The 23838-nt window shown below is 48.4% G+C and overlaps 9 non-coding genes and 7 pseudogenes across 9 annotated transcripts; all 16 read right to left on the bottom strand.

Annotated features, from left to right (window-relative positions):
• Positions 1-74: 74 nt before the first annotated feature.
• Positions 75-193, bottom strand: LOC144890191 (5S ribosomal RNA; annotated as a pseudogene).
• A 6194-nt stretch (positions 194-6387) lies between these two features.
• LOC144890362 (5S ribosomal RNA) lies at positions 6388-6506 on the bottom strand. Its single transcript, XR_013622315.1, has one exon. It is a non-coding gene; the product is annotated as a 5S ribosomal RNA (ribosomal RNA).
• A 718-nt stretch (positions 6507-7224) lies between these two features.
• Positions 7225-7343, bottom strand: LOC144890185 (5S ribosomal RNA; annotated as a pseudogene).
• A 729-nt stretch (positions 7344-8072) lies between these two features.
• LOC144890190 (5S ribosomal RNA) lies at positions 8073-8191 on the bottom strand (annotated as a pseudogene).
• Positions 8192-14386: 6195 nt separating this feature from the next.
• LOC144890019 (5S ribosomal RNA) lies at positions 14387-14505 on the bottom strand. The gene has a single exon (XR_013622212.1). It is a non-coding gene; the product is annotated as a 5S ribosomal RNA (ribosomal RNA).
• A 719-nt stretch (positions 14506-15224) lies between these two features.
• Positions 15225-15344, bottom strand: LOC144890233 (5S ribosomal RNA; annotated as a pseudogene).
• A 730-nt stretch (positions 15345-16074) lies between these two features.
• On the bottom strand, positions 16075-16193 carry LOC144890018 (5S ribosomal RNA). The gene has a single exon (XR_013622211.1). It is a non-coding gene; the product is annotated as a 5S ribosomal RNA (ribosomal RNA).
• A 718-nt stretch (positions 16194-16911) lies between these two features.
• LOC144890010 (5S ribosomal RNA) lies at positions 16912-17030 on the bottom strand. The gene has a single exon (XR_013622204.1). It is a non-coding gene; the product is annotated as a 5S ribosomal RNA (ribosomal RNA).
• Positions 17031-17759: 729 nt separating this feature from the next.
• Positions 17760-17878, bottom strand: LOC144890012 (5S ribosomal RNA). The gene has a single exon (XR_013622205.1). It is a non-coding gene; the product is annotated as a 5S ribosomal RNA (ribosomal RNA).
• A 718-nt stretch (positions 17879-18596) lies between these two features.
• LOC144890183 (5S ribosomal RNA) lies at positions 18597-18715 on the bottom strand (annotated as a pseudogene).
• A 729-nt stretch (positions 18716-19444) lies between these two features.
• On the bottom strand, positions 19445-19563 carry LOC144890017 (5S ribosomal RNA). The gene has a single exon (XR_013622210.1). It is a non-coding gene; the product is annotated as a 5S ribosomal RNA (ribosomal RNA).
• A 718-nt stretch (positions 19564-20281) lies between these two features.
• On the bottom strand, positions 20282-20401 carry LOC144890232 (5S ribosomal RNA; annotated as a pseudogene).
• A 728-nt stretch (positions 20402-21129) lies between these two features.
• On the bottom strand, positions 21130-21248 carry LOC144890053 (5S ribosomal RNA). Its single transcript, XR_013622250.1, has one exon. It is a non-coding gene; the product is annotated as a 5S ribosomal RNA (ribosomal RNA).
• Positions 21249-21960: 712 nt separating this feature from the next.
• LOC144890361 (5S ribosomal RNA) lies at positions 21961-22079 on the bottom strand. The gene has a single exon (XR_013622314.1). It is a non-coding gene; the product is annotated as a 5S ribosomal RNA (ribosomal RNA).
• Positions 22080-22797: 718 nt separating this feature from the next.
• LOC144890290 (5S ribosomal RNA) lies at positions 22798-22925 on the bottom strand (annotated as a pseudogene).
• Positions 22926-23653: 728 nt separating this feature from the next.
• On the bottom strand, positions 23654-23772 carry LOC144890081 (5S ribosomal RNA). Its single transcript, XR_013622281.1, has one exon. It is a non-coding gene; the product is annotated as a 5S ribosomal RNA (ribosomal RNA).
• Between the last annotated feature and the right edge of the window lie 66 nt (positions 23773-23838).

Raw genomic sequence — 23838 nt, 5'->3', positions numbered from 1 at the left:
TAAATTTCCATCAAGCGCATCAGTCAGCGCAAATTGCAGACACTCGAAACAAGACCACACCCGACAGCAAAAAAAGCTTACAACACCCGGTGTTCCCAGGCAGTCTCCCATCCAGATACTAACCGGGCCCGAACCTGGTTCGCTTCCGAGATCAGACGAGATCGGGCGTATTCAGGGTGGTATGATCGTAGGCAACAACAGATTCTCTTTGGATTTTTTTTTTTTTTTTTTTTTTTTTTTGTATACAATATCGAGGCTCGTGAAAGAGCGAACATTAATCACACAGAAAGACAAACCGACACATAAAACATATAACATAGGGAGCGGTAGACAAGATGGGGAGAGAGGGGGAAGGACACAAACACAACATTTGAGAGCAGGGACCGAGAGACATGGAGACATCGAGAGATCTGAGAGAGGGCGAGGGCTTTGGGGGGGGGGGGCGTGGGAAGGGGGCAGTGGGAGAGGTATAAAACATATGGACACTGCCAGGACTTCCAGGAAAGAAGTTGGAATTTTCAAACAAGGGGGATCTGGGGTGAATTAGCGGGGGTAGAAAAGATCAAGGTTTTGGATGGGGGAAGATAAGAGATGGTGGTGAACAGCTGTTTTAAAGACCTGGAGGGAGGAGTGGGATTGAAGGGAGTGAGGGAGTTTGTTCCAGAGGCGGGAGAAAAGAGGAATGAAAGAGTGAAGGTGAGCGGAGAGCCGAGATTTCGGCAGTTTAACCATCAGAGGGTTGCTGGCAGATCTTGTGCGACCTGTAGGAATATTTGGGGGACAGAGCACAGAGAGAGCTGGGGGTGCAAGGCCGGAGAGGAGTCGGTAGAAGACAGAAAGACCACCTACCTGCCTGCGGTGAGTGAGTGAAAGGCCCTCAGAGATAGCTTCATCGCGGGAGATTCCAATAATTCTGAAAGCTTTGGTTTCAACAGCGTGAAGCCGAGCTAGGTGTGAGGCAGGAGCACCGGCCCATAGGGGAGAACAGTATTCCATTGAGCTGCGGATGAAAGCCTTGTATGTGGTGAGGAGCTCAGGTGTGCCGAGGAAGGACTTCGCACGACGGAGGATGCCCAGTCGGCGACTGGCTTTGGAGGCCAGCTTGGAAATGTGGTTTTCCCAAGAAAGATCATGGCAGATAGTGAGACCCAAAATCTTGAGCGACAGAACTTCTTGGAGAGGATTGTTGAGAAAGTAGATGGGAGGGTTGTCCAGTCGATCTTTTCGGAGAGACATAGTAAGAGTGTGAGATTTGTCAGGATTGAAAGACATGTTCCACTTGTTTGACCAGTCTGTGATTTTGTCCAGGTCTTCAGAGAGTGAGGAGGCAGCAGACTGCCGATCTGAGGGAAGAGGAATGGAGCGGCAGAGAGTGGAGTCATCAGCAAAGAGATAGAGAGGATTCTCGAGAGAGTCAGAGAGATCATTGATGAAGACCAGAAAAAGCACGGGGCCCAGAACACTGCCTTGGGGAACTCCAGCCTGAACAGGAAGAGGAGATGAGAGAAACCCATTCAGGGCCACACGTTGACGACGACTAGAGAGGAAGTCCGCCAGCCATGCGTGGAGATTTCCATGGATACCAAAGGAGGAGAGTTTGGTGAGCAGAGCGGGGTGCCAGACCGTGTCGAAGGCACGTGATATGTCGAGGGAGACAGCTCTAATTTCCTGTTTGGCATTGAGGACCTCCATCCATTGTTGAGACAGCAGAAGCAGCATGTCCAGAGTAGAGTGACCTGGTCTGAAACCAAATTGATGATCAGAGATCAAGCCATTGGAGAAGAGGAAAGATTTCATATCAGAAGCAATGATGGATTCCATGACTTTGCTGATAATTGGGAGAAGGCTGATTGGTCTGTAGTTGCTAGGATCTGTTTTTGCACCTTTTTTGTGCAAAGCGGTGATGTTGGCTGATTTCCAAGCAGATGGCAGTTGACCTTGAGCAAAAGAGAGGGTGAAGAGAACAGAGAGAGGGTGAGATAGAGCAGCAGAGCAGGATTTTAGGACCCGTGGGCTGATGCCGTCGGGTCCAGTTGCAGAATCAGAGTCGAGGGTTGACAGAAACTTTTCCACCTTGTCAGGAGGAAAGGACACGGAGTCCAGGAGCAGCAGGGTACGACTGGGTATGGTGGGTACAGAGAGGGATGGGTTTGGGACACAAGATTTAGAGGCAAACACAGAGTTGAGGCATTCAGCTTTTTCACGTGCGGAGTCAGCTGTGTAGCCGTTTGAGGTAAGGGAGGGGATGGAGGGGGAACAAACACCAGAAACGGATTTGACCAGACGCCACCAGGATTTGGAAGAGGGAGACAGATAAGAGAGTTCGGTCTTGAGAACGGAGAGATATTGTTTCCTGGCTCTCCTGAGGGTGGACACACACTTGTTTCGGGCTTTGTGAAAGGAAATGAGATTTCCTTCCGTTGGATTTGCTTTCCAGGAAACGAAGGCAAGTTGTTTCTGGGCAACAGCCTCACCACAAGATTCCGTGTACCATGGACGGGAGGAAGGGTATGACAACTGAAGACGAGATGGGATAAATCTGTGCATGAGAGAGAGCAATTTACTTTGGAAGAATTCCCAGGATGAGTTGATGTCAGAGGTGGTAGAGATGGGAGACCAGTCCAGATGATTGATGGCTGCTTGAAGACCGTGCCAGTTGGCCTGAGTGAAATGCCAGACTCGTCGACGCTGAGCAGGCTCCCTGAGGATGGTCAGAGAGATGTCCACTTTAACAAGGACATGATCAGATGTTCCGATCGGAGCAGAAGAAGAGCAGCAGACATTTTCAGGGAAGTTAGTCATAACCAAGTCCAGAAGAGAAGATGTTCCGTTGACTGAGATCCGGGTCGGGAAATTGACAGATTGTGTCAGTCCCAGTGAGTCGCAGAAGTCCTTTGCTGAGGAGCCATGGCTGGTGAGAGAGGTACCCACACCCAGCCAACTGGCATGATGACAGTTGAAATCACCACATATGAGGAAGAGAGAGTTGGGATGAGTAGATAGAAGTTGGTCCATATCATCAGACAGCGAGATGTAGATGGAGTCATCACTGTTTGGTGGACGGTACAACACACATATGAACAAGAGGTGGGAGCGAAGGGGAAGCCGTAGCCAGAGGTATTCCTGGGGGTGAGGTGGAGAGAGTGCAGTGCAGGGCGAGTGAGGAAGAGAGTTTTTGATAAAGATAGCAACCCCGCCTCCAGGACGAGGCTCAGGTCTATCATACCGGAGGAGGGAGTAGCCCGGGAGAGATACTATGGAATCAGAGACATCATAAAGGAGGAAAGTTTCTGTTAAGCAGATCACGTCTGGTTTGACAGAAGCAACCTGTATGGAGAGATCGGTTAAGTTTGAACGAAGGCCCCGGATGTTTGAGGTCCATACCGTTAATGAAGAGGAAGGGGGAGCATCAGATACAGAACAGGGGGGAGGAGGGGTAGGGTAAGATGTGGAAGAGGTGGAAGAGGTAGGGAGAGCTGTTGAAGGTGTGTCAGAGATTTCAGAATAGCTCGGAGAAAGGGAAGGATGGGGCGGACAAAAGGTTTGATGGTGATTGGGTGAGCCACAATGAGGTGTTATTTGAGGAGGGGGAAGAGCGAGGCAGAAGGTTGGGGGAGATGGAGGTGAGAGTTTGAAGGGGGAAGAAGCGGGGAGGACGCTTTGAGGAGGGGGAGTGAGCGGGGGGAAATTGAGAAGCAATGAGGGTGGGGAGATTTGAAGGGGAGGGGTGAGGGGGGAGTTTGGGAGGGAAGGGACAAGGGGAGGGATTTGAAAGGGATGGGATATGGGGGAGATTTGGAGGGGAGGGGTGAGGCAGGAGTCTAGGAGGGGAGGGGCGAGGGGGCGTCTTGGCGGGGAGGGGTGAGGGGGTAGTTTAGGAGGGAGGGGGCAAGGGGGGAGATTTGAAAGGGATGGGTGATGGGGAAGATTTGGAGGGGAGGGGTGATGGGGAAGATTTGGAGGGGAGGGGTTATGGGGAAGATTTGGAGGGGAGGGGTGAGATTGGATTTTTGAAAGTGTACGATTTATGGGAAACGAACATTTATTGCAAAATGAGTTTCTTGTGACCTTCGAGTTAAAAATACGTTTAAGGACGCTGGATGGAGGATGGAGTGCAGGAGAGTTTAGGGAATGTAGAACAAAGGCACTATAGGAGATGGATATTTTTTTTGGGATGAATTGATTTGGTGAGCAAGTCGAAAGCAGCCTTTTAAAGAAGAAGAAGAAAAAGGTGTTATAAAATATGACGGAATACATAACTTGAGGGGAAAGTGTAAACATTGAAGGTTAATGAGTGAAAACTATCTGGGGAAATGGGGGAGAAACACGTGGTCGAAGAACGAACGAACGAATAAGAATGAATAAACGAATGAGAACAGAGAAGGAAATGTTTTTTTTTTTTTTTTTTTTGAGTTGAGATATACACAAGGAAGTAGGCTATGGGTGAAAAGACTGGGAATACAGAGAACGAAAGTTATTGGATCACAAACGACGGACCACTGAGAGAAAAACAAAGCCTCAAGGTTGTACAGTGCACACTGTACAAGGCCTTGCTCGCGACACGGCAAACAGACGATCAATTTATGAAAGATAAACACCGAGAAACAACCAAAGTTGCACACAATAACTTCACACACCGAAAGATAAATACAGTTTCGACAAAATACAATTGTGAACAGACTTAACTTCGAAAAACGTGGAGACCGTGTGGAGCTTCGAAAATCCCTGCCGCCGTCTCCAAGATCTCGCCAATGTTCATAAAGGATCGATTTATAATGTTCCTCAAGTGAGAGCCTCGTTCCCTCCACCACCCAAGGTGCATGGAGGTGATGTTTTCACACCTGTCTGTCCGTTTTTGAACAAGACATCTCACAAAATTGCCGACGGATTCGGGCGAAATTTGGCAGCAATGTGGCATCTGTGTCAAGGAAGAAATGTTTCCATTTTGGTGAAGATCCGGATTCGGATCCGGCTCCGAGAAATATTTTGACTGATTCTTCACCATTGGGAGATTGGTTCAAAAACGACACACAGCAGGAAATCTCAAAAGGTTGTCGACGGATTTGGACGAAACTTGGTGGACTGTTTGGGGGTATTACACGGATGATTCGATTCGATATTGGTGAAGATCTAAATGTGGATTCGACATGAGAATTCTTTATTTTTGTAGTAGGAGCGGCAGTAGTCGTGGGAGTCGTCGTCGAAAAGGATTGGCACAGGAAGGCCAGTCGTACTCACAGTAACGGCACTGGTAGTCGTAGGCAAGCAGTAGTATACAAATACTGGTGGGGTGAGTACCCGTGGTAGTAAGTAGACGTGGTAGGCTGGTAGTAGCGGCAGTTGTCGTCGAAGACTAGCAGTGGCGCGGCAAAAAGTAAATTACCATCAAGCGCATCATTCAGCGCAAATTGCAGACACTCAAAACAAGACCACACCCGACAGCAGAAAAAAGCCGACAACACCCGGTATTCCCAGGCAGTCGCCCATCCAGGTACGATCCGGGCCCGAACCTGCTTAGGTTCCGAGATCAGGCGAGATCGATCCGGGCCCGAACCTGCTTAGCTTCCGAGATCAAACGAGATCGATCCGGGCCCGAACCTGCTTAGCTTCCGAGATCAGCCGAGATCGGGCGTATTCAGGGTGGTATGATCGTAGGCAAAAACAGAGTCTCTTTGGATGTTTATAAAGGATCGATAATGTTTCTCAAGTGAGAGTCTCGTTCCCTCCGCCCCCCAAGGTGCATGGAGGTGATGTTTTCACACCTGTCTGTCTGTTTGCTTGTCTGTCCGTTTTTGAACAAGATATCTCACAAAATTGCAGACGGATTCGGGCAAAATTTGGCAGCAGTATGGCATCTGTGTCAAGGAAGAAATGTTTCCATTTTGGTGAAGATCCGGATTCGGATCCGGCTCCGAGAAATATTTTGACTGATTCTTCACCATTGGGAGATTGGTTCAAAAACGATACAGAGCAGGAAATCTCAAAAGGTTGTCGACGGATTTGGAGGAAACTTTGTGGACTGTTTGGGTGTCTTACAAGGATGATTCGATTCGATTTTGTTGAAGATCTGAATGTGGATTCGACATGAGAATTCTTTATTTTAGTAGTAGGAGTGGCAGTAGTCGTGGGAGTCGTCGTCGAGAAGGAGTGGCACTGGAAGGCCAGTCGAACTCACAGTGGCGGCACTGGTAGTCGTAGGCAAGTAGTAGTATACAAATACTGGTGGGGTGAGTACCCGTGGTAGTAAGTAGACGTGGTTAGCTGGTAGTAGCGGCAGTTGTAGTCGAAGACTAGCAGTGGCGCGGCAAAAACTAAATTTCCATCAAGCGCATCAGTCAGCGCAAATTGCAGACACTCGAAACAAGACCACACCCGACAGCAGAAAAAAGCCTACAACACCCGGTGTTCCCAGGCAGTCTCCCATCCAGGTACTAACCGGGCCCGAACCTGCTTAGCTTCCGAGATCAGACGAGATCGGGCGTATTCAGGGTGGTATGATCGTAGGCAACAACAGATTCTCTTTGGATGTTCATAAAGGATCGATTTATAATGTTTCTCAAGTGAGAGCCTCGTTCCCTCCACCACCCAAGGTGCATGGAGGTGATGTTTTCACACCTGTCTGTCCGTTTTTGAACAAGACATCTCACAAAATTGCCGACGGATTCGGGCGAAATTTGGCAGCAATGTGGCATCTGTGACAAGGAAGAAATGTTTCCATTTTGGTGAGGATCCGGATTCGGATCCGGCTCCGAGAAATATTTTGACTGATTCTTCACCATTGGGAGATTGGTTCAAAAACGACACACAGCAGGAAATCTCAAAAGGTTGTCGACGGATTTGGACGAAACTTGGTGGACTGTTTGGGGGTATTACACGGATGATTCGATTCGATTTTGGTGAATATCTAAATGTGGATTCGACATGAGAATTCTTTATTTTTGTAGTAGGAGCGGCAGTAGTCGTGGGAGTCGTCATCGAGAAGGATTGGCACTGGAAGGCCAGTCGTACTCACAGTAACGGCACTGGTAGTCGTAGGCAAGCAGTAGTATACAAATACTGGTGGGGTGAGTACCCGTGGTAGTAAGTAGACGTGGTAGGCTGGTAGTAGCGGCAGTTGTCGTCGAAGACTACCAGTGGCGCGGCAAAAAGTAAATTACCATCAAGCGCATCAGTCAGCGCAAATTGCAGACACTCAAAACAAGACCACACCCGACAGCAGAAAAAAGCCGACAACACCCGGTATTCCCAGGCAGTCGCCCATCCAGGTACGATCCGGGCCCGAACCTGCTTAGCTTCCGAGATTAGACGAGATCGGGCGTATTCAGGGTGGTATGATCGTAGGCAACAACAGAGTCTCTTTGGATGTTTATAAAGGATCGATAATATTTCTCAAGTGAGAGTCTCGTTCCCTCCGCCCCCCAAGGTGCATGGAGGTGATGTTTTCACACCTGTCTGTCTGTTTGCTTGTCTGTCCGTTTTTGAACAAGATATCTCACAAAATTGCAGACGGATTCGGGCACAATTTTGCAGCAGTATGGCATCTGTGACAAGGAAGAAATGTTTCCATTTTGGTGAAGATCCGGATTCGGATCCGGCTCCGAGAAATATTTTGACTGATTCTTCACCATTGGGAGATTGGTTCAAAAACGATACACAGCAGGAAATCTCAAAAGGTTGTCGACGGATTTGGAAGAAACGAGGTGGACTGTTTGGGGGTATTACATGGATGATTCGATTCGATTTTGGTGAAGATCTGAATGTGGATTCGACATGAGAATACTTTATTTTAGTAGTAGGAGTGGCAGTAGTCGTGGGAGTCGTCGTCGAGAAGGAGTGGCACTGGAAGGCCAGTCGAACTCACAGTAGCGGCAATGGTAGTCGTAGGCAAGTAGTAGTATACAAATACTGGTGGGGTGAGTACCCGTGGTAGTAAGTAGACGTGGTTAGCTGGTAGTAGCTGCAGTTGTAGTCGAAGACTAGCAGTGGCGCGGAAAAAACTAAATTTCCATCAAGCGCATCAGTCAGCGCAAATTGCAGACACTCGAAACAAGACCACACCCGACAGCAAAAAAAGCTTACAACACCCGGTGTTCCCAGGCAGTCTCCCATCCAGATACTAACCGGGCCCGAACCTGGTTCGCTTCCGAGATCAGACGAGATCGGGCGTATTCAGGGTGGTATGATCGTAGGCAACAACAGATTCTCTTTGGATTTTTTTTTTTTTTTTTTTTTTTTTTTTTGTATACAATATCGAGGCTCGTGAAAGAGCGAACATTAATCACACAGAAAGACAAACCGACACATAAAACATATAACATAGGGAGCGGTAGACAAGATGGGGAGAGAGGGGGAAGGACACAAACACAACATTTGAGAGCAGGGACCGAGAGACATGGAGACATCGAGAGATCTGAGAGAGGGCGAGGGCTTTGGGGGGGGGGGGCGTGGGAAGGGGGCAGTGGGAGAGGTATAAAACATATGGACACTGCCAGGACTTCCAGGAAAGAAGTTGGAATTTTCAAACAAGGGGGATCTGGGGTGAATTAGCGGGGGTAGAAAAGATCAAGGTTTTGGATGGGGGAAGATAAGAGATGGTGGTGAACAGCTGTTTTAAAGACCTGGAGGGAGGAGTGGGATTGAAGGGAGTGAGGGAGTTTGTTCCAGAGGCGGGAGAAAAGAGGAATGAAAGAGTGAAGGTGAGCGGAGAGCCGAGATTTCGGCAGTTTAACCATCAGAGGGTTGCTGGCAGATCTTGTGCGACCTGTAGGAATATTTGGGGGACAGAGCACAGAGAGAGCTGGGGGTGCAAGGCCGGAGAGGAGTCGGTAGAAGACAGAAAGACCACCTACCTGCCTGCGGTGAGTGAGTGAAAGGCCCTCAGAGATAGCTTCATCGCGGGAGATTCCAATAATTCTGAAAGCTTTGGTTTCAACAGCGTGAAGCCGAGCTAGGTGTGAGGCAGGAGCACCGGCCCATAGGGGAGAACAGTATTCCATTGAGCTGCGGATGAAAGCCTTGTATGTGGTGAGGAGCTCAGGTGTGCCGAGGAAGGACTTCGCACGACGGAGGATGCCCAGTCGGCGACTGGCTTTGGAGGCCAGCTTGGAAATGTGGTTTTCCCAAGAAAGATCATGGCAGATAGTGAGACCCAAAATCTTGAGCGACAGAACTTCTTGGAGAGGATTGTTGAGAAAGTAGATGGGAGGGTTGTCCAGTCGATCTTTTCGGAGAGACATAGTAAGAGTGTGAGATTTGTCAGGATTGAAAGACATGTTCCACTTGTTTGACCAGTCTGTGATTTTGTCCAGGTCTTCAGAGAGTGAGGAGGCAGCAGACTGCCGATCTGAGGGAAGAGGAATGGAGCGGCAGAGAGTGGAGTCATCAGCAAAGAGATAGAGAGGATTCTCGAGAGAGTCAGAGAGATCATTGATGAAGACCAGAAAAAGCACGGGGCCCAGAACACTGCCTTGGGGAACTCCAGCCTGAACAGGAAGAGGAGATGAGAGAAACCCATTCAGGGCCACACGTTGACGACGACTAGAGAGGAAGTCCGCCAGCCATGCGTGGAGATTTCCATGGATACCAAAGGAGGAGAGTTTGGTGAGCAGAGCGGGGTGCCAGACCGTGTCGAAGGCACGTGATATGTCGAGGGAGACAGCTCTAATTTCCTGTTTGGCATTGAGGACCTCCATCCATTGTTGAGACAGCAGAAGCAGCATGTCCAGAGTAGAGTGACCTGGTCTGAAACCAAATTGATGATCAGAGATCAAGCCATTGGAGAAGAGGAAAGATTTCATATCAGAAGCAATGATGGATTCCATGACTTTGCTGATAATTGGGAGAAGGCTGATTGGTCTGTAGTTGCTAGGATCTGTTTTTGCACCTTTTTTGTGCAAAGCGGTGATGTTGGCTGATTTCCAAGCAGATGGCAGTTGACCTTGAGCAAAAGAGAGGGTGAAGAGAACAGAGAGAGGGTGAGATAGAGCAGCAGAGCAGGATTTTAGGACCCGTGGGCTGATGCCGTCGGGTCCAGTTGCAGAATCAGAGTCGAGGGTTGACAGAAACTTTTCCACCTTGTCAGGAGGAAAGGACACGGAGTCCAGGAGCAGCAGGGTACGACTGGGTATGGTGGGTACAGAGAGGGATGGGTTTGGGACACAAGATTTAGAGGCAAACACAGAGTTGAGGCATTCAGCTTTTTCACGTGCGGAGTCAGCTGTGTAGCCGTTTGAGGTAAGGGAGGGGATGGAGGGGGAACAAACACCAGAAACGGATTTGACCAGACGCCACCAGGATTTGGAAGAGGGAGACAGATAAGAGAGTTCGGTCTTGAGAACGGAGAGATATTGTTTCCTGGCTCTCCTGAGGGTGGACACACACTTGTTTCGGGCTTTGTGAAAGGAAATGAGATTTCCTTCCGTTGGATTTGCTTTCCAGGAAACGAAGGCAAGTTGTTTCTGGGCAACAGCCTCACCACAAGATTCCGTGTACCATGGACGGGAGGAAGGGTATGACAACTGAAGACGAGATGGGATAAATCTGTGCATGAGAGAGAGCAATTTACTTTGGAAGAATTCCCAGGATGAGTTGATGTCAGAGGTGGTAGAGATGGGAGACCAGTCCAGATGATTGATGGCTGCTTGAAGACCGTGCCAGTTGGCCTGAGTGAAATGCCAGACTCGTCGACGCTGAGCAGGCTCCCTGAGGATGGTCAGAGAGATGTCCACTTTAACAAGGACATGATCAGATGTTCCGATCGGAGCAGAAGAAGAGCAGCAGACATTTTCAGGGAAGTTAGTCATAACCAAGTCCAGAAGAGAAGATGTTCCGTTGACTGAGATCCGGGTCGGGAAATTGACAGATTGTGTCAGTCCCAGTGAGTCGCAGAAGTCCTTTGCTGAGGAGCCATGGCTGGTGAGAGAGGTACCCACACCCAGCCAACTGGCATGATGACAGTTGAAATCACCACATATGAGGAAGAGAGAGTTGGGATGAGTAGATAGAAGTTGGTCCATATCATCAGACAGCGAGATGTAGATGGAGTCATCACTGTTTGGTGGACGGTACAACACACATATGAACAAGAGGTGGGAGCGAAGGGGAAGCCGTAGCCAGAGGTATTCCTGGGGGTGAGGTGGAGAGAGTGCAGTGCAGGGCGAGTGAGGAAGAGAGTTTTTGATAAAGATAGCAACCCCGCCTCCAGGACGAGGCTCAGGTCTATCATACCGGAGGAGGGAGTAGCCCGGGAGAGATACTATGGAATCAGAGACATCATAAAGGAGGAAAGTTTCTGTTAAGCAGATCACGTCTGGTTTGACAGAAGCAACCTGTATGGAGAGATCGGTTAAGTTTGAACGAAGGCCCCGGATGTTTGAGGTCCATACCGTTAATGAAGAGGAAGGGGGAGCATCAGATACAGAACAGGGGGGAGGAGGGGTAGGGTAAGATGTGGAAGAGGTGGAAGAGGTAGGGAGAGCTGTTGAAGGTGTGTCAGAGATTTCAGAATAGCTCGGAGAAAGGGAAGGATGGGGCGGACAAAAGGTTTGATGGTGATTGGGTGAGCCACAATGAGGTGTTATTTGAGGAGGGGGAAGAGCGAGGCAGAAGGTTGGGGGAGATGGAGGTGAGAGTTTGAAGGGGGAAGAAGCGGGGAGGACGCTTTGAGGAGGGGGAGTGAGCGGGGGGAAATTGAGAAGCAATGAGGGTGGGGAGATTTGAAGGGGAGGGGTGAGGGGGGAGTTTGGGAGGGAAGGGACAAGGGGAGGGATTTGAAAGGGATGGGATATGGGGGAGATTTGGAGGGGAGGGGTGAGGCAGGAGTCTAGGAGGGGAGGGGCGAGGGGGCGTCTTGGCGGGGAGGGGTGAGGGGGTAGTTTAGGAGGGAGGGGGCAAGGGGGGAGATTTGAAAGGGATGGGTGATGGGGAAGATTTGGAGGGGAGGGGTGATGGGGAAGATTTGGAGGGGAGGGGTTATGGGGAAGATTTGGAGGGGAGGGGTGAGATTGGATTTTTGAAAGTGTACGATTTATGGGAAACGAACATTTATTGCAAAATGAGTTTCTTGTGACCTTCGAGTTAAAAATACGTTTAAGGACGCTGGATGGAGGATGGAGTGCAGGAGAGTTTAGGGAATGTAGAACAAAGGCACTATAGGAGATGGATATTTTTTTTGGGATGAATTGATTTGGTGAGCAAGTCGAAAGCAGCCTTTTAAAGAAGAAGAAGAAAAAGGTGTTATAAAATATGACGGAATACATAACTTGAGGGGAAAGTGTAAACATTGAAGGTTAATGAGTGAAAACTATCTGGGGAAATGGGGGAGAAACACGTGGTCGAAGAACGAACGAACGAATAAGAATGAATAAACGAATGAGAACAGAGAAGGAAATGTTTTTTTTTTTTTTTTTTTTGAGTTGAGATATACACAAGGAAGTAGGCTATGGGTGAAAAGACTGGGAATACAGAGAACGAAAGTTATTGGATCACAAACGACGGACCACTGAGAGAAAAACAAAGCCTCAAGGTTGTACAGTGCACACTGTACAAGGCCTTGCTCGCGACACGGCAAACAGACGATCAATTTATGAAAGATAAACACCGAGAAACAACCAAAGTTGCACACAATAACTTCACACACCGAAAGATAAATACAGTTTCGACAAAATACAATTGTGAACAGACTTAACTTCGAAAAACGTGGAGACCGTGTGGAGCTTCGAAAATCCCTGCCGCCGTCTCCAAGATCTCGCCAATGTTCATAAAGGATCGATTTATAATGTTCCTCAAGTGAGAGCCTCGTTCCCTCCACCACCCAAGGTGCATGGAGGTGATGTTTTCACACCTGTCTGTCCGTTTTTGAACAAGACATCTCACAAAATTGCCGACGGATTCGGGCGAAATTTGGCAGCAATGTGGCATCTGTGTCAAGGAAGAAATGTTTCCATTTTGGTGAAGATCCGGATTCGGATCCGGCTCCGAGAAATATTTTGACTGATTCTTCACCATTGGGAGATTGGTTCAAAAACGACACACAGCAGGAAATCTCAAAAGGTTGTCGACGGATTTGGACGAAACTTGGTGGACTGTTTGGGGGTATTACACGGATGATTCGATTCGATATTGGTGAAGATCTAAATGTGGATTCGACATGAGAATTCTTTATTTTTGTAGTAGGAGCGGCAGTAGTCGTGGGAGTCGTCGTCGAAAAGGATTGGCACAGGAAGGCCAGTCGTACTCACAGTAACGGCACTGGTAGTCGTAGGCAAGCAGTAGTATACAAATACTGGAGGGGTGAGTACCCGTGGTAGTAAGTAGACGTGGTAGACTGGTAGTAGCGGCAGTTGTCGTCGAAGACTAGCAGTGGCGCGGCAAAAAGTAAATTACCATCAAGCGCATCATTCAGCGCAAATTGCAGACACTCAAAACAAGACCACACCCGACAGCAGAAAAAAGCCGACAACACCCGGTATTCCCAGGCAGTCGCCCATCCAGGTACGATCCGGGCCCGAACCTGCTTAGGTTCCGAGATCAGGCGAGATCGATCCGGGCCCGAACCTGCTTAGCTTCCGAGATCAAACGAGATCGATCCGGGCCCGAACCTGCTTAGCTTCCGAGATTAGACGAGATCGGGCGTATTCAGGGTGGTATGATCGTAGGCAACAACAGAGTCTCTTTGGACGTTTATAAAGGATCGATAATGTTTCTCAAGTGAGAGTCTCGTTCCCTCCGCCCCCCAAGGTGCATGGAGGTGATGTTTTCACACCTGTCTGTCTGTTTGCTTGTCTGTCCGTTTTTGAACAAGATATCTCACAAAATTGCAGACGGATTCGGGCAAAATTTGGCAGCAGTATGGCATCTGTGACAAGGAAGAAATGTTTCCATTTTGGTGAAGATCCGGATTCGGATCCGGCTCCGAGAAATATTTTGACTGATTCTTCACCATTGGGAGATTGGTTCAAAAACGATACAGAGCAGGAAATCTCAAAAGGTTGTCGACGGATTTGGAGGAAACTTTGTGGACTGTTTGGGTGTCTTACAAGGATGATTCGATTCGATTTTGTTGAAGATCTGAATGTGGATTCGACATGAGAATTCTTTATTTTAGTAGTAGGAGTGGCAGTAGTCGTGGGAGTCGTCGTCGAGAAGGAGTGGCACTGGAAGGCCAGTCGAACTCACAGTGGCGGCACTGGTAGTCGTAGGCAAGTAGTAGTGTACAAATACTGGTGGGGTGAGTACCCGTGGTAGTAAGTAGACGTGGTTAGCTGGTAGTAGCGGCAGTTGTAGTCGAAGACTAGCAGTGGCGCGGCAAAAACTAAATTTCCATCAAGCGCATCAGTCAGCGCAAATTGCAGACACTCGAAACAAGACCACACCCGACAGCAAAAAAAGCTTACAACACCCGGTGTTCCCAGGCAGTCTCCCATCCAGGTACTAACCGGGCCCGAACCTGCTTAGCTTCCGAGATCAGACGAGATCGGGCGTATTCAGGGTGGTATGATCGTAGGCAACAACAGATTCTCTTTGGATGTTCATAAAGGATCGATTTATGATGTTCCTCAAGTGAGAGCCTCGTTCCCTCCACCACCCAAGGTGCATGGAGGTGATGTTTTCACACCTGTCTGTCCGTTTTTGAACAAGACATCTCACAAAATTGCCGACGGATTCGGGCGAAATTTGGCAGCAATGTGGCATCTGTGTCAAGGAAGAAATGTTTCCATTTTGGTGAAGATCCGGATATCGGATCCGGCTCCGAGAAATATTTTGACTGATTCTTCACCATTGGGAGATTGGTTCAAAAACGACACACAGCAGGAAATCTCAAAAGGTTGTCGACGGATTTGGACGAAACTTGGTGGACTGTTTGGGGGTATTACACGGATGATTCGATTCGATATTGGTGAAGATCTAAATGTGGATTCGACATGAGAATTCTTTATTTTTGTAGTAGGAGCGGCAGTAGTCGTGGGAGTCGTCGTCGAGAAGGATTGGCACTGGAAGGCCAGTCGTACTCACAGTAACGGCACTGGTAGTCGTAGGCAAGCAGTAGTATACAAATACTGGTGGGGTGAGTACCCGTGGTAGTAAGTAGACGTGGTAGGCTGGTAGTAGCGGCAGTTGTCGTCGAAGACTAGCAGTGGCGCGGCAAAAAGTAAATTACCATCAAGCGCATCAGTCAGCGCAAATTGCAGACACTCAAAACAAGACCACACCCGACAGCAGAAAAAAGCCGACAACACCCGGTATTCCCAGGCAGTCGCCCATCCAGGTACGATCCGGGCCCGAACCTGGTTAGCTTCTCGAGATCAGACGAGATCGGGTGTATTCAGGGTGGTATGATCGTAGGCAAAAACAAAGTCTCTTTGGATGTTTATAAAGGATCGATAAAATGTTTCTCAAGTGAGAGTCTCGTTCCCTCCGCCCCCCAAGGTGCATGGAGGTGATGTTTTCACACCTGTCTGTCTGTTTGCTTGTCTGTCCGTTTTTGAACAAGATATCTCACAAAATTGCAGACGGATTCGGGCAAAATTTGGCAGCAGTATGGCATCTGTGACAAGGAAGAAATGTTTCCATTTTGGTGAAGATCCGGATTCGGATCCGGCTCCGAGAAATATTTTGACTGATTCTTCACCATTGGGAGATTGGTTCAAAAACGATACAGAGCAGGAAATCTCAAAAGGTTGTCGACGGATTTGGAGGAAACTTTGTGGACTGTTTGGGTGTCTTACAAGGATGATTCGATTCGATTTTGTTGAAGATCTGAATGTGGATTCGACATGAGAATTCTTTATTTTAGTAGTAGGAGTGGCAGTAGTCGTGGGAGTCGTCGTCGAGAAGGAGTGGCACTGGAAGGCCAGTCGAACTCACAGTGGCGGCACTGGTAGTCGTAGGCAAGTAGTAGTATACAAATACTGGTGGGGTGAGTACCCGTGGTAGTAAGTAGACGTGGTTAGCTGGTAGTAGCGGCAGTTGTAGTCGAAGACTAGCAGTGGCGCGGCAAAAACTAAATTTCCATCAAGCGCATCAGTCAGCGCAAATTGCAGACACTCGAAACAAGACCACACCCGACAGCAAAAAAGCTTACAACACCCGGTGTTCCCAGGCAGTCTCCCATCCAGGTACTAACCGGGCCCGAACCTGCTTAGCTTCCGAGATCAGACGAGATCGGGCGTATTCAGGGTGGTATGATCGTAGGCAACAACAGATTCTCTTTGGATGTTCATAAAGGATCGATTTATGATGTTCCTCAAGTGAGAGCCTCGTTCCCTCCACCACCCAAGGTGCATGGAGGTGATGTTTTCACACCTGTCTGTCCGTTTTTGAACAAGACATCTCACAAAATTGCCGACGGATTCCGGCGAAATTTGGCAGCAATGTGGCATCTGTGACAAGGAAGAAATGTTTCCATTTTGGTGAGGATCCGGATTCGGATCCGGCTCCGAGAAATATTTTGACTGATTCTTCACCATTGGGAGATTGGTTCAAAAACGACACACAGCAGGAAATCTCAAAAGGTTGTCGACGGATTTGGACGAAACTTGGTGGACTGTTTGGGGGTATTACACGGATGATTCGATTCGATTTTGGTGAATATCTAAATGTGGATTCGACATGAGAATTCTTTATTTTTGTAGTAGGAGCGGCAGTAGTCGTGGGAGTCGTCATCGAGAAGGATTGGCACTGGAAGGCCAGTCGTACTCACAGTAACGGCACTGGTAGTCGTAGGCAAGCAGTAGTATACAAATACTGGTGGGGTGAGTACCCGTGGTAGTAAGTAGACGTGGTAGGCTGGTAGTAGCGGCAGTTGTCGTCGAAGACTACCAGTGGCGCGGCAAAAAGTAAATTACCATCAAGCGCATCAGTCAGCGCAAATTGCAGACACTCAAAACAAGACCACACCCGACAGCAGAAAAAAGCCTACAACACCCGGTATTCCCAGGCAGTCGCCCATCCAGGTACTATACGGGCCCGAACCTGCTTAGCTTCCGAGATCAGACGAGATCGGGCGTATTCAGGGTGGTATGATCGTAGGCAAAAACAGAGTCTCTTTGGATGTTTATAAAGGATCGATAATGTTTCTCAAGTGAGAGTCTCGTTCCCTCCGCCCCCCAAGGTGCATGGAGGTGATGTTTTCACACCTGTCTGTCTGTTTGCTTGTCTGTCCGTTTTTGAACAAGATATCTCACAAAATTGCAGACGGATTCGGGCAAAATTTGGCAGCAGTATGGCATCTGTGACAAGGAAGAAATGTTTCCATTTTGGTGAAGATCCGGATTCGGATCCGGCTCCGAGAAATATTTTGACTGATTCTTCACCATTGGGAGATTGGTTCAAAAACGATACAGAGCAGGAAATCTCAAAAGGTTGTCGACGGATTTGGAGGAAACTTTGTGGACTGTTTGGGTGTCTTACAAGGATGATTGGATTCGATTTTGTTGAAGATCTGAATGTGGATTCGACATGAGAATTCTTTATTTTAGTAGTAGGAGTGGCAGTAGTCGTGGGAGTCGTCGTCGAGAAGGAGTGGCACTGGAAGGCCAGTCGAACTCACAGTGGCGGCACTGGTAGTCGTAGGCAAGTAGTAGTATACAAATACTGGTGGGGTGAGTACCCGTGGTAGTAAGTAGACGTGGTTAGCTGGTAGTAGCGGCAGTTGTAGTCGAAGACTAGCAGTGGCGCGGCAAAAACTAAATTTCCATCAAGCGCATCAGTCAGCGCAAATTGCAGACACTCGAAACAAGACCACACCCGACAGCAAAAAAAGCTTACAACACCCGGTGTTCCCAGGCAGTCTCCCATCCAAGTACTAACCGGGCCCGAACCTGCTTAGCTTCCGAGATCAGACGAGATCGGGCGTATTCAGGGTGGTATGATCGTAGGCAACAGCAGATTCTCTTTGGATGTTCATAAAGGATCGATTTATAATGTTTCTCAAGTGAGAGCCTCGTTCCCTCCACCACCCAAGGTGCATGGAGGTGATGTTTTCACACCTGTCTGTCCGTTTTTGAACAAGACATCTCACAAAATTGCCGACGGATTCGGGCGAAATTTGGCAGCAATGTGGCATCTGTGTCAAGGAAGAAATTTTTCCATTTTGGTGAAGATCCGGATTCGGATCCGGCTCCGAGAAATATTTTGACTGATTCTTCACCATTGGGAGATTGGTTCAAAAACGACACACAGCAGGAAATCTCAAAAGGTTGTCGACGGATTTGGACGAAACTTGGTGGACTGTTTGGGGGTATTACACGGATGATTCGATTCGATTTTGGTGAATATCTAAATGTGGATTCGACATGAGAATTCTTTATTTTTGTAGTAGGAGCGGCAGTAGTCGTGGGAGTCGTCATCGAGAAGGATTGGCACTGGAAGGCCAGTCGTACTCACAGTAACGGCACTGGTAGTCGTAGGCAAGCAGTAGTATACAAATACTGGTGGGGTGAGTACCCGTGGTAGTAAGTAGACGTGGTAGGCTGGTAGTAGCGGCAGTTGTCGTCGAAGACTACCAGTGGCGCGGCAAAAAGTAAATTACCATCAAGCGCATCAGTCAGCGCAAATTGCAGACACTCAAAACAAGACCACACCCGACAGCAGAAAAAAGCCGACAACACCCGGTATTCCCAGGCAGTCGCCCATCCAGGTACGATCCGGGCCCGAACCTGCTTAGCTTCCGAGATTAGACGAGATCGGGCGTATTCAGGGTGGTATGATCGTAGGCAACAACAGAGTCTCTTTGGATGCTTATAAAGGATCGATAATATTTCTCAAGTGAGAGTCTCGTTCCCTCCGCCCCCCAAGGTGCATGGAGGTGATGTTTTCACACCTGTCTGTCTGTTTGCTTGTCTGTCCGTTTTTGAACAAGATATCTCACAAAATTGCAGACGGATTCGGGCACAATTTTGCAGCAGTATGGCATCTGTGACAAGGAAGAAATGTTTCCATTTTGGTGAAGATCCGGATTCGGATCCGGCTCCGAGAAATATTTTGACTGATTTTTCACCATTGGGAGATTGGTTCAAAAACGATACAGAGCAGGAAATCTCAAAAGGTTGTCGACGGATTTGGAGGAAACTTTGTGGACTGTTTGGGTGTCTTACAAGGATGATTCGATTCGATTTTGTTGAAGATCTGAATGTGGATTCGACATGAGAATTCTTTATTTTAGTAGTAGGAGTGGCAGTAGTCGTGGGAGTCGTCGTCGAGAAGGAGTGGCACTGGAAGGCCAGTCGAACTCACAGTGGCGGCACTGGTAGTCGTAGGCAAGTAGTAGTATACAAATACTGGTGGGGTGAGTACCCGTGGTAGTAAGTAGACGTGGTTAGCTGGTAGTAGCGGCAGTTGTAGTCGAAGACTAGCAGTGGCGCGGCAAAAACTAAATTTCCATCAAGCGCATCAGTCAGCGCAAATTGCAGACACTCGAAACAAGACCACACCCGACAGCAAAAAAAGCTTACAACACCCGGTGTTCCCAGGCAGTCTCCCATCCAGGTACTAACCGGGCCCGAACCTGCTTAGCTTCCGAGATCAGACGAGATCGGGCGTATTCAGGGTGGTATGATCGTAGGCAACAACAGATTCTCTTTGGATGTTCATAAAGGATCGATTTATGATGTTCCTCAAGTGAGAGCCTCGTTCCCTCCACCACCCAAGGTGCATGGAGGTGATGTTTTCACACCTGTCTGTCCGTTTTTGAACAAGACATCTCACAAAATTGCCGACGGATTCGGGCGAAATTTGGCAGCAATGTGGCATCTGTGTCAAGGAAGAAATGTTTCCATTTTGGTGAAGATCCGGATTCGGATCCGGCTCCGAGAAATATTTTGACTGATTCTTCACCATTGGGAGATTGGTTCAAAAACGACACACAGCAGGAAATCTCAAAAGGTTGTCGACGGATTTGGACGAAACTTGGTGGACTGTTTGGGGGTATTACACGGATGATTCGATTCGATATTGGTGAAGATCTAAATGTGGATTCGACATGAGAATTCTTTATTTTTGTAGTAGGAGCGGCAGTAGTCGTGGGAGTCGTCGTCGAGAAGGATTGGCACTGGAAGGCCAGTCGTACTCACAGTAACGGCACTGGTAGTCGTAGGCAAGCAGTAGTATACAAATACTGGTGGGGTGAGTACCCGTGGTAGTAAGTAGACGTGGTAGGCTGGTAGTAGCGGCAGTTGTCGTCGAAGACTAGCAGTGGCGCGGCAAAAAGTAAATTACCATCAAGCGCATCAGTCAGCGCAAATTGCAGACACTCAAAACAAGACCACACCCGACAGCAGAAAAAAGCCGACAACACCCGGTATTCCCAGGCAGTCGCCCATCCAGGTACGATCCGGGCCCGAACCTGGTTAGCTTCTCGAGATCAGACGAGATCGGGTGTATTCAGGGTGGTATGATCGTAGGCAACAACAGAGTCCCTTTGGATGTTTATAAAGGATCGATAATGTTTCTCAAGTGAGAGCCCCGTTCCCGCCGCCACCCAAGGTGCATGGAGGTGATGTTTTCACACCTGTCTGTCTGTTTGCTTGTCTGTCCGTTTTTGAACAAGATATCACAAAATTGCAGACGGATTCGGGCAAAATTTGGCAGCAGTGTGGCATCTGTGACAAGGAAGAAATGTTTCCATTTTGGTGAAGATCCGGATTCGGATCCGGCTCCGAGAAATATTTTGATGGATTCTTCACCATTGGGAGATTGGTTCAAAAACGATACACAGCAGGAAATCTCAAAAGGTTGTCGACGGATTTGGACGAAACGAGGTGGACTGTTTGGGGGTTTTACATGGATGATTCGATTCGATTTTGGTGAAGATCTGAATGTGGATTCGACATGAGAATTCTTTATTTTAGTAGTAGGAGTGGCAGTAGTCGTGGGAGTCGTCGTCGAGAAGGAGTGGCACTGGAAGGCCAGTCGAACTCACAGTAGCGGCACTGGTAGTCGTAGGCAAGCAGTAGTATACAAATAATGGTGGGGTGAGTACCCGTGGTAGTAAGTAGACGTGGTTAGCTGGTAGTAGCGGCAGTTGTAGTCGAAGACTAGCAGTGGCGCGGCAAAAACTAAATTTCCATCAAGCGCATCAGTCAGCGCAAATTGCAGACACTCGAAACAAGACCACACCCGACAGCAGAAAAAAGCCTGCAACACCCGGTGTTCCCAGGCAGTCTCCCATCCAGGTACTAAACGGGCCCGAACCTGCTTAGCTTCCGAGATCAGACGAGATCGGGCGTATTCAGGGTGGTATGATCGTAGGCAACAACAGAGTTTCTTTGGATGTTTGTTAAGGATCGATAATGTTTCTCAAGTGAGAGCCCCGTTCCCGCCGCCACCCAAGGTGCATGGAGGTGATGTTTTCACACCTGTCTGTCTGTTTGCTTGTCTGTCCGTTTTTGAACAAGATATCTCACAAAATTGCAGACGGATTCGGGCAAAATTTGGCAGCAGTGTGGCATCTGTGACAAGGAAGAAATGATTCCATTTTGGTGAAGATCCGGATTCGGATCCGGCTCCGAGAAATATTTTGACTGATTCTTCACCATTGGGAGATTGGTTCAAAAACGATACACAGCAGGAAATCTCAAAAGGTTGTCGACGGATTTGGAGGAAACTTGGTGGATTGTTTGGGTGTCTTACAAGGATGATTCGATTCGATTTTGTTGAAGATCTGAATGTGGATTCGACATGAGAATTCTTTATTTTAGTAGTAGGAGTGGTCGTCGAGAAGGAGTGGCACTGGAAGGCCAGTCGAACTCACAGTAGCGGCACTGGTAGTCGTAGGCAAGCAGTAGTATACAAATACTGGTGGGGTGAGTACCCGTGGTAGTAAGTAGACGTGGTTAGCTGGTAGTAGCGGCAGTTGTAGTCGAAGACTAGCAGCGGCGCGGCAAAAACTAAATTACCATCAAGCGCATCAGTCAGCGCAAATTGCAGACACTCGAAACAAGACCACACACGACAGCAGAAAAAAGCCTACAACACCCGGTGTTCCCAGGCAGTCTCCCATCCAGGTACTAACCGGGCCCGAACCTGCTTAGCTTCCGAGATCAGACGAGATCGGGCGTATTCAGGGTGGTATGATCGTAGGCAACAACATGTTCTCTTTGGATGTTCATAAAGGATCGATTTATAATGTTTCTCAAGTGAGAGCCTCGTTCCCTCCACCACCCAAGGTGCATGGAGGTGATGTTTTCACACCTGTCTGTCCGTTTTTGAACAATACATCTCACAAAATTGCCAACGGATTCGGGCGAAATTTGGCAGCAATGTGGCATCTGTGACAAGGAAGAAATGTTTCCATTTTGGTGAAGATCCGGATTCGGATCCGGCTCCGATAAATATTTTGACTGATTCTTCACCATTGGGAGATTGGTTCAAAAACGACACACAGCAGGAAATCTCAAAAGGTTGTCGACGGATTTGGACGAAACTTGGTGGACTGTTTGGGGGTATTACACGGATGATTCGATTCGATATTGGTGAAGATCTAAATGTGGATTCGACATGAGAATTCTTTATTTTTGTAGTAGGAGCGGCAGTAGTCGTGGGAGTCGTCGTCGAGAAGGATTGGCACTGGAAGGCCAGTCGTACTCACAGTAACGGCACTGGTAGTCGTAGGCAAGCAGTAGTATACAAATACTGGTGGGGTGAGTACCCGTGGTAGTAAGTTGACGTGGTAGGCTGGTAGTAGCGGCAGTTGTCGTCGAAGACTAGCAGTGGCGCGGCAAAAAGTAAATTACCATCAAGCGCATCAGTCAGCGCAAATTGCAGACACTCAAAACAAGACCACACCCGACAGCAGAAAAAAGCCGACAACACCCAGTATTCCCAGGCAGTCGCCCATCCAGGTACGATCCGGGCCCGAACCTGCTTAGCTTCCTTAGCTTCCGAGATCAGACGAGATCGGGCGTATTCAGGGTGGTATGATCGTAGGCAACAACAGAGCCTCTTTGGATGTTTATAAAGGATCGATAATGTTTCTCAAGTGAGAGCCCCGTTCCCGCCGCCACCCAAGGTGCATGGAGGTGATGTTTTCACACCTGTCTGTCTGTTTGCTTGTCTGTCCGTTTTTGAACAAGATATCACAAAATTGCAGACGGATTCGGGCAAAATTTGGCAGCAGTGTGGGATCTGTGACAAGGAAGAAATGTTTCCATTTTGGTGAAGATCCGGACTCGGATCCGGCTCCGAGAAATATTTTGACTGATTCTTCACCATTGGGAGATTGGTTCAAAAACGATACACAGCAGGAAATCTCAAAAGGTTGTCGACGGATTTGGACGAAACGAGGTGGACTGTTTGGGGGTATTACATGGATGATTCGATTCGATTTTGGTGAAGATCTGAATGAGGATTCGACATGAGAATTCTTTATTTTAGTCGTAGGAGTGGCAGTAGTCGTGGGAGTCGTCGTCGAGAAGGAGTGGCACTGGAAGGCCAGTCGAACTCACAGTAGCGGCACTGGTAGTCGTAGGCAAGCAGTAGTATACAAATACTGGTGGGGTGAGTACCCGTGGTAGTAAGTAGACGTGGTTAGCTGGTAGTAGCGGCAGTTGTAGTCGAAGACTTGCAGCGGCGCGGCAAAAACTAAATTACCATCAAGCGCATCAGTCAGCACAAATTGCAGACACTCGAAACAAGACCACACACGACAGCAGAAAAAAGCCTACAACACCCGGTGTTCCCAGGCAGTCTCCCATCCAGGTACTAACCGGGCCCGAACCTGCTTAGCTTCCGAGAGCAGTCGAGATCGGGCGTATTCAGGGTGGTATGATCGTAGGCAACAACAGATTCTCTTTGGATGTTCATAAAGGATCGATTTATAATGTTTCTCAAGTGAGAGCCTCG

The sequence above is a fragment of the Myxine glutinosa genome, chromosome 1 (assembly GCF_964187855.1).
Source record: "Myxine glutinosa chromosome 1, kmMyxGlut1.1, whole genome shotgun sequence".
Classification (NCBI taxonomy): domain Eukaryota; kingdom Metazoa; phylum Chordata; class Myxini; order Myxiniformes; family Myxinidae; genus Myxine; species Myxine glutinosa.
The sequence above is the reverse complement of the archived record's forward strand: the minus strand, read 5'-3'. Positions and strand labels throughout refer to the sequence as shown.